Genomic DNA, 18,278 nt, shown 5'->3' on the forward strand with positions numbered 1-18,278 from the left:
TATTAGTTACACACATACTAATGTATTCCGCCCCAACTTGGGTACAAATCAAAAAATATGAGGGAATGTTTGGTTTACGTAGAAAATTGAAAGATCCAAGCTGCTCATTCAAGTGTCATAAGCTAACAACTTGTAGTGCCTTCTTAGGGCTGGAACAACATGAGAATTGATAACGAACATGGAAATCGGGCGAGCTTCACCTGGAAGAAAATGTATATTTAGCAAAAAAATATAAACATCAGGAGATGTTCCAATCTTCGATACTTGCCCTGTTGAGTTTGTTCCATCGATAAACTTCTTTTCAACCTTATAGAATGTAGATAATAGCATTGGTTGGTTCTAGAGTGTACAAAATTTATATTCATCCATATTCTGGTCATTCTTTTTTTGCAGGTCTATCTGTGATACGGTCTATTCGAGTCGACCGCTAACTCCTAGGATAAAGCCGATTCGAGATGGCGAGTCTCCAAAGAAAACAAGAGAGAAATAGACTTTTGGATTAAGCCAATCTTTCATTCATTCCCTTTCATAAAACATAAGTTACATATTTATAGTGAAAATAAACAAACCACTTTTGCTAACTGACTATGTACTAAACTGCTAGTAACTACTACTATCAATATTAAGGAGATCATGGGTAACATAATTCATGTAACATGGGCATGTCTCAATACACACGTACCACACTACACCTCCTGTAATATTAGTTATTTGCTACTAAGTTAATATAACCGCAACAAGTTAACAGCTTGACTACTTCAACGATGAGCCACTTGTTCAAACCCATGTGCACGTATCAATCTGGCTGTGCTATACTAGCCAATTACGCTGGTGGTGAAAATTTCAAAACTAAATTGGTGAAGCTTTGACTATCAAGTATGATTATAGATATGGTTGCTTTAAGACACTCTTTATTACAGAAAATGTAATCAGTTGAGATTAATTGTATCGGTAATGTATTAGTATTCATGTTAATATATCGTTGTTTTTTAATAAGTTCAATGCGATTTTGTTTTGTTCAAATATCAAGTTTTGGTTTGATTTTGATCATACAGCTCGTAGGCATTTATATAGTTTTACAGAAGCAAAATAAAAACAGAGTTTGGGGAAAAAATACCTTCATAGATTAAATAGACCGGTTCTAATTGGATATCTATTTTAATACTAACCGGTCTATAATACAGAACCGCTCTAGAAGATTGTTAAATAGACCGGTTCTATAACCGGTCTTTATGTGACACTATAAGTAGACCTCGGCTATGTAGACAGGTTCCAAAACCGGCCTTGATGAAGTTTTCCACCGGTCTTGATGGTGATATCTGTAGTAGTAGTCATGTTGGCATGTGTTATTCCACTCGGAATTCACCCGGGCAAGAGAAGCGCTAATAGCTTGTGCGAGAGAAAAAATATGTTCATTATGAGCACTCTCATTAGCGTTATTAGTAATCACTATGTCTCAATATTAGTAAGAACATCATTAACCGGTACCTCACCAACAACTATGGCAAATTTGATAGTTGTGACAATGAACGAGGATGGAGAATAATGTGATACTACATTTTCACTTGTGTGTTTTTGCTAGAGCTCGTTCAAGCTTGTTTGTGGCTTTTTTATGTCATGTACTTTCATTATCCTTGGTTGCACGTAAAGATGAGTCAACAACGGCTGCTGCAACATGAATTGGAACACCATTTTCACGCATAGTGGATTAGCAAGTGTCATATCAAGGGATGCTAAACGAACCGAGACATTGTCACGACATAGGGTTGGTTAATGTAACCAAAAGTGTTATTATCCATGGAACTAAGAGTAGAACATTAGATTAAATGTATTTTGTATTTCAATGGTTGCAATATATATATAGCTTACTTTGTTGTTGCAGGTTGTTCTTACTTAATCACTAACTTGGATGAAATGACAAATCATATAGTATCTGATAAGAATTTTATGGACGTAGTTCATGTCATTGTGAGTAATTAAAAGATAATATTAGCCGTATATATTTATCATATGTATTTATCCACATTGTATTATCATAGTTGTCAAATATTTACCTTCCATACTTAGAAGAAAGTTTGTTAGCTCATCCCCACAAAACTACATACTCCACTACAAACACAATCCCACTCATCTTCAGCCCAAACCTCATCCCCACTAAGTGATTCTTCATCATCGGCCCAACATACACAAACCTCTTCTGCTCATTCGGTTGCTCCAGCTCCCACTCATTCTGGTCCAGCGAGTCCTTCGGCGCATTCTATGCCTACAGTCCAACCACAATCAAATAATCCCAGTCCAACTTCTATACCTTCTAACACCGATACTCCAACGCCTCCGCCTGCTCGTACCATCGTTACCCGATCCATGAAAGGTATTTATAAACCCAAAAATTTATTTAACCTTACTGCAACCACACCTTCAATATCTCCAGTACCGAAAAACCCGAGAGGAGCCTTCACTGCCCTAATTGGAAATGTGCCATGAACGATGAGTTTCAGGCTCTTATTAAAAATGGGACCTGAGATCTCGTCCCTAGGAAACAAAATATGCATGTCATCCGCTCAATGTGGATTTTTAAACATAAGTTGCGATCTGATGGAACTTTTGAGCGATACAAAGCTCGTTTGGTTGGTGATGGTAGGTCACAACAGGTTGGGATCGATTGTACAAAGACATTTTGTCCGGTGGCCAAACCTACTACCATTCGTGTAGTATTAAGTCTCACCTTATCTAACTCATGGGCCATTCATCAGCTTGATGTAAAGAATGCCTTTCTTCATGGCACTCTTAAGGAGACTGTATATATGCATCAGCTCATGGGCTTCAGGGATCCTTCTCGTCCCGATTATGTATGTCATTTGAAAAAAATCCCTATACGGACTTAAACAAGCACCACGTGCATGTTACCAATGCTTTACATCATATGTTTCCACACTTAGATTTTGTCATAGTCGTTGTGGTCACTCATTATTTATCTATCGCAACGGCAATGACCTTGCTTACTTATTATTATATGTAGACGATATTATACTCACTGCATCTTCAGATTCTTTGCGACAGGCTATTATTCACAGGTTATCTGAAGAATTCGCTATGAAAGATCTTGGGCGTATCAGTTATTTTTTGGGCATTTCGGTTCATCACACGTCACGAGGTCTGTTTCTGAATCAAACAAAGTATGCTCGTGAAATCATTGAACGAGCTGGTATGAGTTTTTGCAAACCGTCAAGGACGCCAATTGATACTAAAGCTAAGCTGAGTGCTACGGCATGCCATCTTTATTCTGATCCTTCTTTGTACCGAAGCCTAGCTGGTGCACTACAGTTTTTAACTTGTACTCACCCAGACATCTCATATGCAGTTCAACAAATATGATTACACATGCATACACCTCATGACAGTCACACGGCTACACTTAAACGTATTATACGTTATATCCAGGGTACCGCACATTATGGTCTCCATCTTTATAAGTCATCTTCTGCTAGTCTCATTTCATATACTGATGCAGGTTGGGCTGGATTCCCGAACACACACCGCTCCACGTCGGGCGACTGTGTATATTTTGGCGATAATTTAGTGTCTTGGTCATCCAAACGGAAACCTACACTTTCATGCTCTAGTGCTGAAGCAAATGTAGTTTTCGAGTCGTGTTGGGTAGGGAACTTGTTATTAGAGCTTCAACGCCCGGTCAGTAAAGCTACTATCGTATATTGTGACAATGTAAGTGCAATCTTTATGACAAGCAATCTCATTCAGCATCAACGCACTAAACACATCGAGTTAGAAATTCATTTCGTGCGTGATACAATTGCTCGTGGTCAAGTTTGTGTTCTACATGTGCCCTCGCGTTATCAAATCGCTGATATTTTTACCAAAGGCTTACCGCTCATATTGTTTGATTAATTTCGAGACAGTCTTCACGTTCGCCTGCCTCCCGTTTCGACTGCGGGGAACTATTAGCCGTATATATTTATCATATGTATTTATGTACATTGTATTATCATAGTTGTCAAATATTTACTTTCCATACTTAGATGAAATTTTGTTAGCTAAGCTTTAGGAACAAGCTATTGTGATTATATAAATACTGATGAAATCAATAAAGCAGATCATTCATTCGGTTTATAAAACCAATAGATAAAAAGAGTGAAATCATGGTATGTGGGTAGGGATTACAATGGATCGAATATAGATCGGGTGAGCTTATATCCATATCCGTCTTCATTTTATTTTAAAAATCCATATCCGTATCCATTTAAATATAATTCATCCATTCATATCCGTTGGATTAAGCGGATTAATGAATATCCATTGGATGTTGGATCTTTTAAAGAAATAATCCTATTATGAAATGAAAGTATAAAAAGTTTTTAACAAATATATATAATATATGTAAGATATATGAATTTAATATTACTTAGATTATTGTGTCTTCAGAATCTATATTTTTGATAACATTTTAATAGTTTATAGTAAGGATATATAGATATATATGCATATATTTAAGAAAATATGTATATAATTATATGTATATATGTATTTCAGGTGGTAAATTGATATATCCATGGATGATATATCGTCATCCATGCCTAATCCTCACATCATCCATATCCACTAATCACTTATTTAGATCATCTATATCCATTTAAATGGATCAGATTATATGGATATCCGATGGATCGAACATCCATTTCCATTTCTATATCTCGATCAGTTATTTGCTCCAATGTGCATACAAATTTATGCCTACATCTTACCCCCTAATACCTCACATAAACAAGTTTTGGTATTGTTGTTGGTGAATCATAATAAAAGTCATTTCTCAGAGGAAACAACAAGTTTTAACCAAAATAGGTCATTGCATTGGAGTGTATACATATTCTTATGTTGTTTGTATCGATATATAACACAACCATTAAATATATACATTCTTTATACAATGGTTCTACTCGTCTCCTACACCATCAAACATCGTTGACCAGCCACTGTCCGTTGTTGGCCAGTTGACAGCCGGTTATCGGGCACTGCCATTGTTATTGACCATCGTTGGCCAAGTATTGGCCATTGTTGGCCGCACATTGATCACCATTGACCAGCCATTGAGCAACGTTTATTGAACATTGATTGATTTTGGTTTAGTTAGGTCAAGCTACCTTATAATTCCGACAAGTTAAGTGACTACGTCGAATTTAACAAGAATAGTAACTACATAAAGTCTTTTGGATCTTAAAAAGTGTGATAGATTCATAAACAGTTTCATATTCTTTTACACACACTTCACCCTAATTTTCCCGGGCGCTCATATTCTTTTATCGATATCTATTTTCTTTGACTTCATCATTATCAGGTTAACTTGTTTTTCCTTTTTCCTTAAAAAATTATTGTTTTCCACCGTCTCTCTTTTGTTCTTTATTTTGTATGATGGCCGTTTCCACTTCTTCTTCCGAAAATGAAAATGTTGTAAATATTTCTTCCGTCATTGATGATGATTTTATAAAGATCATCTGTGATTGGTATCCCCCTATTAGAGCGTTAAAACCCATAGTGCCCCTTCTAACGCAACGTGCCAACGACCAGCCAAAGGGAAAAGTCTCTATTTACGCGAAGGTCCTTGAGCTTGGCAATACGCTCGCTCCCCAAGGGACTTCTCTTTAGAGGTCCTTCATTAATGGTATATGCATTGGGTAATTACACCTGTACAACGCATTCCACATGTCCATTTTGAGATGTTGTGAAATGCACATCGCTTTCTCCCTACTCTCAACTTATTCAGAAACCTTTTTAGCCATGGTTTACACAAAGAGGATTGGTACGCCTTCAAGGATCGGGAGAAGTTCGTGACGACCACCAAGGCTGGTATGCGGGAGAAGAGGAAAAACTCGTTCTTCTTTGTCAATAACACTTTCATTCCTGACAGCTGCGCTAAGGCCCGCTAGTGGCATTCTGTTGTAAATAAGAAGTTGAACGCTAAGCCTGATATGACGCCTACCGAGATGAACAAGTGCAACATTTTTGTCAATAAGCAACTTTTCATCCACACACATGACAACTCCGTGCATAGACTTGGCGGTATTTCCGCGCATCCAAATATTGCGCTCGTATCCTCCTGCTCCTTGTGTTTACTTAGCATTTATTTTACTAATCCGAGTTTATTTTATTTCGCAGTCATGCTGCTTGAGTACTTCATGGCTTTCCCATACACCGATGATGTCCTTGTTGACAAGGTAGTTGGTGCCAATGCCATTGGAAATGCCATTATTAGCAGGGACATCCCCAGTTGAAGATGGCGATGTTAGCCAGGTGTCAACTGCTAGTGGCGGTGGTGAGGTCCCCAATCCCCTAAAGGGCAATACCAAGTCCCCTACTGCATCTGGCGCTCCCGAGCACACCTTTAAGATGACGAAGAGGAAAGGCATAGTGAGACATAAAGACAAGCCTCTTAAGAAGAAGAAAGTTGGTAGTAACTTTGTGCGCGTTATGTTTATTATGCGTACACGAGTATTAAATTTATTTGCTTTATACTTTGTCATTGCATAGTATAATTATTAAACGTGTTGTTATATGCAGTCCTAGAAGTTATTGAGGTTGACTCTAAGCGTCCTCCATCGCAACCTCCTAGCTCTCCGATGTGCTCATCAACTGGCCCAAACATTGTTCACTTCCACAATCTCCACGAGTTCTTGGATGTGCCTGAGGCTTCTGCCGATTCACAATTTTTTTTTTTATGAAAGTCATCCCTAGGGGCCTTCTTTCATATTTTGACATGGCCCCCGATGCCAAGCCGCGCATGGACATCCAAATGTCCTTGTTGAACTTCATGTGTGATTGCAATCGACTAAAGAAAAACATGATGCACTCTACAGGGAGGGCGACTCTTAACATGAGACATTGAGTGCGCGTTGGGCGAGTAATAGGGTGATTGTGCTGAGGGATCAGTAGGAGGGTGCACAAAATGTGTGGGTCGAGGCTGAGGCTTCCACTGATTTAGCGGTGTCTGAAAAGGAAGCTTTAGCAACAAATCTAGTCATCGTCAAGGCAAACAATGAGGAGATCCTAGCGGGTTAGCAGATGCTGAAAGCTAATAATTCCATTATTTGCTAAATCGATGCTTACCACGCCTCTCAAATTTCCAAGATGGAGGAAGCAGGGGCTACTTCGGAGTGCCAATATGGCATCCTAAAAAATGGCCTCCCAACCATTGTTAATCACGATTTCAGCTAACCAATTATTGTTAATGGTCCCTTTGGCAAGGTCGTAGTGGATGTACGAGAATTCGAGAGGACCCGGTTCTGGGAGCTCATCAAGAAGCACATCCAACTTCCCTCTCGCATCAGCCCTGCCATTCTAACGCAAGTTTCGTCGGGTGCCGAGGAGAGGTCTAGGTGCACTCTGGTCGACTTCCATCATATTGTGATTCCAGGCTTGGTGGATCTATCTCAGAATTATAGTGTGGATGCCAAAGAGATGGTTAATTATCCCTTGTAATTTTTATTTTCTTACGTAGTTTGTACGCGCGCTGCGCTTATATCATTAATGAAATGAAAATACCATTTTACTATATCATCATTATACCATCTTTACTATTGTTATTGTATTTATCATTATGAAAGCATTTACGCGTTAGAATTGTTAATTACATTAATTTAAACGTGCACATACCAAATCTTAGCGCGTGTTGAGTGCCTCTGTTTTCCAAGTACTCTAATTGTGTATTTATGTTGAATAAGCGCACAAGATCCGTAACATACACATATGTTAGGTTGTGGCGTAAGTTAAATATATACTAATTGTGTTTATACTCAAGGTATATTAGTGAGCAATCTCCGTGTATACTGTCGTGCACAAAGCATAATTTTGATTGTATGCACGTACTTGCGTGAAAAAATTTAGGGTGTCCTCCCTAAGAGTCTTCTACGTACGTCAACACATTGGAACTGAGGTCAAGCATGACCAAAACTTGCGTTTATAGTCATGGCTCGTAGATCTCTAGTTATGTACGGGTGTGGCAGAGACAACCAAAAGTTCGTCGCCCTCCGGTAATAGGTCTAGCCTTGTAACCAAGCAAGCTTCTGTCATGACGGAGCTAGATATTACATCCCTTAAGTAGGCAGTGGTGCAATAGGTATATTACCGTGCACGACAGGTTCAAGTTAGATGGCTACTTTTCATTTAAATACATGGCACAAGAGATGTTTATCGAAAACAACTTAATTAAAGTGAAGGTTTTTCCAGAAGTAATGCAAAAATTGTACTAATTTTAAAATATGTGTTGGATAACTAGATTTCCTACTAAACAAGGCTAGCCAGGTGCGCAATCCTGCTAACTTGCATTCTTATCTTTTAGAGAATTTAAATTCCTTTAAAAGTTGTGTCAGATATTTCTGGAATTACTTCCAAACATTCACTTTTCCTACTATCTTGCTCTTCTTTCACCTCCCCCTTTTCACTGTGTTGGCGCCAAAGGGCTACTGTAACCACTCTTCATGTGCCTTTTGGTGGTTGACTTTTTGTTGCTTTGTTGCTTATGGCCCGCTCATACCAGTTTTTAGTTTTTTTGTTTGTAAATCTACGAATGAACGGAATATGCAACTTATGTTTCAGAAATTACAATATTGTACCCATTTAAATACAGTAAGTATGCAAAACTGGTTGCCCAATACACATTTGATGTGGGTGAGATGAGCATGTGTCCGCAAATATGTGTGTTTAACAAAACAATGATTTTAATTAAATTTATAAAGTGTCACATACTTGGAGAGCCGGGGAATAATAACATCATTCGCGGTATTCCGACTTCGACTTTGCTACATATATTCATTTGTTTCCTTATTTTTTCATGTAAGGGTAGCAATCACATGCTTGGTCAGGAACTTGGTCCAACCATGAACGGCTGATGGTACCGCGTCGTACTTTTGAAGTGATGGTTGTCCCAACAATGCTTCATATGTAGATTATGCGCGTATAACATTAAATTCAATTTTCGCCTTCTTTACCTTTTTATCGTCCTTATCATCTTTAAGTTCCACTTCTATCAGGAGGACTCCCAAAGGCCAATTAGCTGGTTCACCAGAAAACCCTCAGAGCACATCCGTGGGTGCTTTCAACTTGTTTTTTGTTGTTTCCAAGAGTGCGTTGTAACAATGTTCGTGCATAACGTCAATACAGCTACCCGTGTGCAAACAAAGGTGTCAGATTTTGCACCGATATATGGGATCAAATTCTCATCCTCAATTGGTGTGAATGAGATTTGCAACCTTTCACATTCTCTAATTGGTTCAAAGTTTACAGGTGCACTTTCGTCCTTCTTCGTAGTGGCATGGATCATCTTATCTAGGACCTTAGGTCTTGAAACTTCTTTGTTACCACTAGATGTGTTGCGCCCTTTGTGTTTTTAGGTGTTGCAAGTCTCCCCGTTTAAACAAGCAACTACTTTCTCTACTAGGGGTTTACACCTGGTCATTTTGTGGCCATAATCTACACGGAAATCACAAAACTTGGACTTATCTATGTGTGCTCATTCTAACACGCGTGTCGATCGCTCGAATGTTTTGAATATTCTCTCCATTACCAAGATTTCCTTAAGGCACTTCGATAGGTCCTTGGTGAGTGTTTGGTTGTTATCGTAGTATGTCGTTGTTCATTGGCTCCATGGTGTCTCTGCGAACACCTGCGATTGTTGTATTTGTGGTAATATGGACTTGAATCGTGTTGGCTTCTTCAGCGCGGATGTGCTAGTGTGCTTCCTTAATCATGAAATGTCCCGTTCATATTGATTATAAACGTTCTATATTAATTGATTTCATCACGAGGTTTTGACCTCTATATGAGACGTTTTTCAAAGATTGCATTCATTTTCAAAATAACCATAACCTTTATTTTATCGATAAAGGTTTAAAAAGCATTACGTAGATTATCAAATAATGATAATCTAAAATATACCGTTTACACACGACCATTTCATAATGGTTTACAAAATGAATATATTACATCAAAAATAAGTTTCTTGAATGCAGTTTTACATAATATCATACAAGCATGGACTCCAAATCTTGTCCTTATTTTAGTATGCACCAGCGGAAGCTCTAAATAATCACCTGAGAATAAACATGCTTAAAACGTCAACAAAAATATTGGTGAGTTATAGGTTTAACCTATATATTATTAAATCATAATAATAGACCACAAGATTTCATATTTCAATACATCCCATACATAGAGATAAAAATCATTCATACGGTGAACACCTGGTAACCGACATTAACAAGATGCATATAAGAATATCCCCATCATTCCGGGACATCCATCGGACATGATATAAAAACTCGAAGTACTAAAGCATCTGCTACAACGGATGGGGTTTGTTGGGCCCAATAGATCTATCTTTAGGATTCGCGTCAATTAGTAGACTGGTTTACTAATTCTTAGGTTACCAAGTAAAAGGGGCATATTCGGCTTCGATCGTTCAACCATAGAAAGTAGTTTCATGTACTTGTGTCTATTTTGTAAAACATTTATAAAGCTGCATGTATTCTCATCCCAAACATATTAGATTTTAAAAGTGGGACTATAACTCACTTTCAAAGATTTTTACTTCGTCAGGAAGTAAGACTTGGCCACTGGTCGATTCACGAACCTATAACAAATTTGTACATATATATCAAAGTATGTTTAAAATATATTTACAATATTTCTAATACGTTTTAATGTTTTAAGTTTATTAAGTCAGCTGTCCTCGTTAGTAACCTACAACTAGTTGTCCATAGTTAGATGTACAGAAATAAATTGATATATATTATCTTGACCCAATCCAGGACCCAGTGTATACACGTCTCAGGCTAGATCACAACTCAAAGTATATATATTTTTGGAATCAACCTTAACCCTGTATAGCTAACTCCAACATTACTGCATATAGAGTGTCTATGGTTGTTCCAAATAATATATATAGATGGGTCGATATGATATGTCAAAAAATTTGCATACGTGTCTATGGTATCCCAAGATTACATAATATATTAGAATATATGTATTATACAATATAAGTTAGCTAGGATATGATTAATATAGATTTGTTACCAATTTTCACGTAGCTACAACAAGTAAAAAATATCCAATCTTGTTATACCTATAACTTCTTCGTTTTAAATCCGTTTTGAGTGAATCCAATTGCTATGGTTTCATATTGAACTTAAGTTTATGAATCTATACAGAAAAAGTATAAGTTTATAGTCGGAAATACTGGTTACAAGTCGTTTTTGTAAATGTAGTCATTTCAGTCGAAAGAACGACGTCTAGATGACCATTTTGGAAAACATACTTCCACTTTGAGTTTAATCTTGATTTTTGGATATAGTTTCATGTTCATAAGAAAAATCATTTTCCCATAAGAAAAACTTTTAAATCAAAGTTTATCATAGTTTTTAATTAACTAACCCAAAACAGCCCGCGGTGTTACTACGACGGCGTTTATCCAGTTTTACGGTGTTTTTCGTGTTTTCAGGTTTTAAATCATAAAGTTAGCATATCATATAGATATAGAACATGTGTCTAGTTGATTTTAAAATTCAATTTAGAAGGATTAACTTTTGTTTGCGAAGAAGTTTAGAATTAACTAAACTATGTTATAGTGATTTCAAGTTTAAAACTTCGAATAAGGTAGTTTTATATATATGAATCGAATGATGTTATGAACATCATTACTACCTCAGGTTTTGTGGATAAACCTACTGGAAATGAGAAAAATAGATCTAGCTTTAAAGGATCCTTGGATAGCTTGAAAGTTCTTGAAGCAGAATCATGACACGAAAACAAGTTCAAGTAAGATTTTCACTCGAAATAAGATTGTTATAGTTATAGAAATTGAATCAAAGTTTGAATATGAGTATTACCTTGTATTAGAAAGATATCTTACTGTAAATAAGAAAGATTTCTTGAAGTTGGATGATCACTTTACAAGATTGGAAGTAAGCTAGCAAACTTGGAAGTATTCTTGATTTTATGAAACTAGAACTTATAGAATTTATGAAGAACACTTAGAACTTGAAGATAGAACTTGAGAGAGATCAATTTGATGAAGAAAATTGAAGAATGAAAGTGTTTGTAGGTGTTTTTAGTCGTTGGTATATGGATTAGATATAAATGATGTTTAATTTTGTTTACATGTAAATAAGTCATGAATGATTACTAATATTTTTCTAATTTTATGAGATATTTCATGCTAGTTGCCAAATGATGGTTCCCACATGTGTTAGGTGACTCACATGGGCTGCTAAGTGCTAATCATTGGAGTGTATATACCAATAGTACATACATCTAAAAGCTGTGTATTGTACGAGTACGAATACGGGTGCATACGAGTAGAATTGTTGATGAAACTGAACGAAGATGTAATTGTAAGCAGTTTTATTAAGTAGAAGTATTTTGATAAGTGTCTTGAAGTCTTTCAAAAGTTTGTGAATACATATTAAAACACTACATGTATAAACATTTTAACTGAGTCGTTAAGTCATCGTTAGTCGTTACATGTAAATGTTGTTTTGAAACCTTTAGGTTAATGATCTTGTTAAATGTTGTTAACCCATTGTTTATTATATCTAAAGTGATGTTAAATTATTACATTATCATGATATTATGATATATTAATATATCTTAGTATGATATATATACAGTTAAATGTTGTTACAATGATAATCGTTACATATATGTCTCGTTTCGAAATCATTAAGTTAGTAGTCTTGTTTTTACATATGTAGTTCATTGTTAATACACTTAATGACATGTTTAATTATCATTTATCATGATTAAACATAGTGTATCAATATCTTAATATGATTCATATGTATTTAGTAAGACGTTGTTATAACGATAATCGTTATATATATCGTTTCGAGTTTCTTAATTCAATAAACTCAATTTTATGTATATAACTCATTGTTAAAATACCTAATGAGATACTTACTTATCATAATATCATGTTAACTATATATATAATCATATATATGTCATCATATAGTTTTTACAAGTTTTAACGTTCGTGAATTACCGGTCAACTTGGGTGGTCAATTGTCTATATGAAACCTATTTAAATTAATCAAGTCTTAACAAGTTTGATTGCTTAACATGTTGGAAATACTTAATCATGTAAATAACAATTTCATTTAATATATATAAACATGGAAAAGTTCGGGTCACTACAAATCACCCCTGCAAGTGTTTGAGGAGGCCTCTTTTGAAGCCTCTACCACATCGCAATTTTTCGATCCATGCAAATTCCATGGATAAAACCGGATGCTTTCTGGAATTTATCGAAATTTGGAATGCTCGCCACATCCTTGCTGTATTTATCAAAATATTGCTTGAGGGATTCCCTGCGCTCTTGTTAAATGTCAAAGCACTCAACATGCATTCTTCTGGATGCACACATATTTTGGCAGTTGAGCAAGTACCGCTCCCTCATATCATCGTAGCAATTGATTAGTGGTGGTGGAAGATTGTCGAACCATTGCCGCGCAACTCATTCTATAAGAGGATGAAACTCCGAACACTTAGTCTCATCTAACCAATGTTGATTTTCGCGCTATGTCTTCGTATTTATACAAAAAGTCCTCTGGGTCTGAGAAACCATCATAGTAACCCAGCATGCGAGGGATTATCAGAATTCAGGAAGGAATGTGATTCAGGATGTGTGGTTCGAATTTTTCTACAGTGGACGCAGTTTTGAACTACAGTTTGACGCTGACACCTTTCCTTCTAGCATACAGGTTTCCGATCATGTGTGCAGCTCTTCCGGGATGTTCGAGTTCTTGAACCATGTCATTGTGTGCGGCTTTCATTATCAAGTACACCATGCTATCTTGATTATGGGTGCGCCCCTCTCTCATTTGGGTAGTAGCGTGCTGTTGGCTCCTCCCGGGGTGGACACCTACCTAGATATGTACACCGTTGAACTTGGTCATGTCACCATCGGGGGCGCTTTTTGGTATAGCGTTGATGGAGCTGCGCGCACTAGATATTCAGGTGTTGCACATCCATGCCCATATTTTTAGGGCTTCAACAGCGCTTGCGGTGTAAGCTGAGTTCGCTGGTTCACGATGATGTTATATGTGGCTTCACTAGCTGCTCCTGTAGTGGTATAAATTAGAATTGTTCCCACATAGGTGGTATTTGCGGCCAAACGTATTTGAGGTGTTATTTCTGGTATTTCAAAACTTTGTATTGGTGTTTCAAGTGAGAACTAGAGCGATGTCACTGGTGGTAGTCATTATAGCCACTTGTGAGTCCAATATTTCCGGTTTTTGATACTATTAGTGTCTCGGGTGTGTTTGCAGTGCTTTTGACGTACGTCTTTCATAAAATAAAGAATTAAGAGTCAATCTGAAACATTAAAAGTACTGCAAACACGAACTGAGACACCAACGGTGTCAAAACTGGAAAGTACTCAATTCAAAAGTGGCCATAATGAGGTACCTCCCAGAATAAAACCCATTTTTCGCTTGAAACACCAATACTAAGTTTTGAAACACCAGAGGTAACACAACACATACCTTTGGTTGCAAATACCACCTATATAGGAACAATTCCAATTTATACCACTACGACACCAGTCAGTGAAGCCACACATAACATCACCACGATCCAGCTAATCCTGCTCACATCGACAAGAACAAATGAAGCCCTAAAGATTATGGGTGTGGATGTGCAAGGGACGAACTTCTAGAGCGCGCATCCCCACTCAGCATTATACCAAGAAGCACCCTCATCGGTGTCGCGACCAAGTTCTACGGTGTACATATCTAGGTAGGTGTCCACCCCGGGAGTATCCAACAATGCGCTATCTGCCCAAACGAGAGAGTAGCTCACCAAAAATCAAGCAAACCTAGTGTAATTACTAATGAGGTCGCACCCAATGACATGGTGCAAGAGTTCGAACAATTAGGAAGAGCTGAGAACATGATCTGAAATTAGGGATAGCATCGGGTCGGGTTAGTTAATCCCGGACCCGAACCCGATTAGGAAACCCCGCCCCAAATCCGGCTCAAAACCAGTCGGGTCCCCATTTACTTACATATTATCGGGTTTCGGGTTTCCCCACAGGTAAACGGGTATACCCGAATAGTCATTATGTATCTATTGTTTTTCAATAAGTTACCAAATCAAAATATCAAAAAATAACTTAACTACTTCATGTTTAAAGTATTATAAAATATCACATACAAAAAGTTGATTGAAAAATTTCTAAAATACTCAAATACACAAAGTATATAAAATATCACATCTCGGAAACTTGTTGTATATGATTATATTGAATAAAATTATACTCGTTTTCAAAATAATTAAGAGAAATCTTTCATACATTAACAATATAATACTAATACTAAAATTTTACATAAAATTTATTATTAAAATTCTTCAGGCCGGGTATACGGGTCGGTTATACGGGTTTGTATCCAAAACCATACCCGAACCCGAACTCGAACCCGAACCCGAACCCGAAATTTTTTTTGTAATCATCCCCATACCCGGCCCATGATCCGACGGACTCGGGTCAGACCCGGTCCAATTATAACGGGTTTCGGGTTTCCCCATCGAGTACGGGTCATTTTTCCATCCCTATCCGAAATTTATATGCTGGAATGAAGGGTATTAGCATCAAGCCGTCGTTAGAGACTACGCCCACTGCAAAAAAAATTTGAACCAGACATCCTGAATCACATTGCTGCCCAATATTGGTAATCCCTCTGACATAGGGTTACCATGTTGGTTTCTCTACCCAGAGAATTTTTTGAAACCATGCGAAGGCATAACGCAAAATCAACATTGGTTAGATTAGACTAAGTGTTTAATATTTCCTCTTGCGCGACAATGGTTCAACAATCTTCCACCGCCACTAATCAGCTACTGCGATTATATGAGGGAGCAGTACCTGCTCAACTTCCATAACATGTTGAAGAACACATGTTGAATGCCATGACATTAAGCAAGAGTGCGAGGAATCCTTTTGGCATTTTATCAATAAATATAGTAGGCGAGGATTAAAGTTTGGCTGAATCCCATAAAACACCTATCTTTATCCATGAAATTTGCAACGATCGACACATCTTGCTACGATAAGGTTTCGAATAGAGGCCTTTTGAAACACATGCAAGGGAGATTAAGGAAGTGCACGCGCATATGCGTTGAAGAAGATACCACACACTACTGTAGACAGGGAAACAACCATGGGCGAAATGATGATTATGATTCACCAAGAGGAGGGGGAGGTCACCAAACAGGCTTCACGTACAGAAGCCAACACGGTTTATGTCTATAATCGCAGGGCCAAATGGCACAAATAAGTGATCCATTCCATTACAAACGAATAAGAAAGTGCACCTGCAAAGTTTGAACTAATGAAAGAATGGGAAAGGTTGCAATTTTTATTCCTGCACTTTGAGGATTGCGGTGTAAAAAAGGAAAAAGTAGTTGTAATGGGATACTTGCCCATATGTGGGCATAAAATCCAGCGCCTTTGCTTAGACACGGGAAGCTATACTGACGTTATGTACGAACAATGTTACAACGCACTCCCAGCGACGAGAAAAAACAAGTTGAAAGCACCCACATGCGCGCTCTGGGATTTTTCGGTTAACCCGCTTATCCTTTGGGAATCCTCCTGGTGGAGTTGGAAAATAAAGACGATAAGAACGATGAAAGAGTAAGGAAGGCAGAAATAGAATATAATGTTAAACGCGCAGACTTTATGTACGATACACTGTTGGGATGGCCATTGATTCAAAAGACGGTTCAGTATAGTCGACCGTTCATGGTCTGGTCAAGTTCCCAACCAAGCATGGGATTTTCACCCTTAAATCAAAACTCAAGGAGATAAATGAAAATCAGCACCACATTCAAAGTCGCAATGCAGCGAATGATGCTATTATTCCCCCGACTTGCAAGGTATGCTACACATTTTAAATCTAATTAGGAACATTGTTTTAGTAATTAAACACGGATATTTGCGGATGCCTGCTCGTCTTACCCACATGTTTGATTTCGCGCTATGCATTCGTATTTTTGCCCAAAGTCTTCTAGGTCTGAGAAACCATCATAGTAACCCGACATTCGAGGGATAACCGGTATTAGGGAAGCAAAATGATTCAGGATGTGTAGTTCGAGTTTTACTGCAGCGGGTGCAGTTTTGAACGATGATTTTATGCTGACACCTTTCATTCTAGCGTACATATTTCAGATCATGAGTTCAAAACTTTCGGGCTGTTCGAGTTCTTGCACCATGTTGAATTGCTTGATATCAACAAGTTTTACATGACATTAAAAATGTGCCACAAATACCATTAAGTCTATTGTGGCTTTAGAAAAAGTGCCACCAAAACCTTATAAGGCTGCAGCAGCATATTTGTAAAGAACCATTAAATGGTTTTAGTGGTGGCACTTCTTGTGGCACTTTTATTTGTGCCACACATTATCTGGCTGTCCTTTAGTAGCACTTATTTGTTATTTAGTGGCACTTTTTGTATGCCATTAAAAGACATTTTATTTGTAGTGTTCGTACGATTTTGGGATCGTGCAACCAATAGCATCGCATGTTGTTTGTAAGATGTTGGGATTGTGCAACTAATAGAAGTGCCTGTTATTCATACCATGTTGGGCTGGGGAGTTCTTTTATTATTTATGCTTTAATGATTACATTTGCGCAGTTAAGGCGCGACGCTGTTGAAATGTCCCGTTCATATCGATTATAAAAGTTCCATATTAATTGATTTCGTCGCGAAATTTTGACCTCTATATGAGACGTTTTTCAAAGACTGCATTCAATTTTAAAACAACCATAACCTTTATTTTATCGATAAAGGTTTAAAAAGCATTACGTAGATTATCAAATAATGATAATAAAAAATATACCTTTTACACACGACCATTATATAATGGTTTACAATATGAATATATTACATCAAAAATAAGTTTCTTAAATACAGTTTTACATAATATCATACAAGCATGGACTCCAAATCTTGTCCTTATTTTAGTATGCAACAGCGGAAGCTCTTAATAATCACCTGAGAATAAACATGCTTAAAATGTCAACAAAAATGTTGGTGAGTTATAGGTTTAACCTATATATTATCAAATCATAATAATAGACCACAAGATTTCATATTTCAATACATCCCATACATAGAGATAAAAATCATTCATACGGTGAACACCTGGTAACCGACATTAACAAGATGCATATAAGAATATCCCCATCATTCCGGGATATCCATCGGACATGATAT

This window comes from Rutidosis leptorrhynchoides, chromosome 8 (assembly GCF_046630445.1).
Source record: "Rutidosis leptorrhynchoides isolate AG116_Rl617_1_P2 chromosome 8, CSIRO_AGI_Rlap_v1, whole genome shotgun sequence".
NCBI lineage: Eukaryota > Viridiplantae > Streptophyta > Magnoliopsida > Asterales > Asteraceae > Rutidosis > Rutidosis leptorrhynchoides.